This window comes from Corylus avellana, chromosome ca4 (genome assembly GCF_901000735.1).
Source record: "Corylus avellana chromosome ca4, CavTom2PMs-1.0".
In the NCBI taxonomy this organism is placed as follows: Eukaryota; Viridiplantae; Streptophyta; class Magnoliopsida; order Fagales; family Betulaceae; genus Corylus; species Corylus avellana.
The window spans coordinates 16,434,477-16,434,953 of NC_081544.1; positions in this window are offsets into that span (position 1 = coordinate 16,434,477).

Genomic DNA, 477 nt, shown 5'->3' on the forward strand with positions numbered 1-477 from the left:
GGAAAGGGTTACATCAATACCTCATAAGTGTTTTAGCCGCTCATGATCTTTTAAGCTCCAAAAACAAATTTTTGATTTCTAGCTCTAGAAAGTAGTGTGTCTTTTTAACAAGTTAAGAGACATATTTTTAGGGATTAGAAGAACTCTAGAAACCTTAGAAAATCGTAGGTACTGGGGAATTGGAAACCTAATTTCAAGCTATCAAAACGCACGTCCGCACATTATGGGGCCGTGTGCGCTCGATCCTAATGATGTGCACTCGAGTGCCAGTGCGCTCGAGCTTAGCTGATGTTCGCGCAAGCGCAGGTGTGCGCTTGATCCTGGGCTGCATGTGCTCGAACGTAGGCGCGCTCGATCCTAGGTACCAGAATGCCTCAATCTTTTGCCTTTTAAGCCTGATTTTCAATGGAATTCTTGCATTTGACCAATACAGACCATAAACACTAAAGCAAAACAAAAATCAAACAAATAACAATG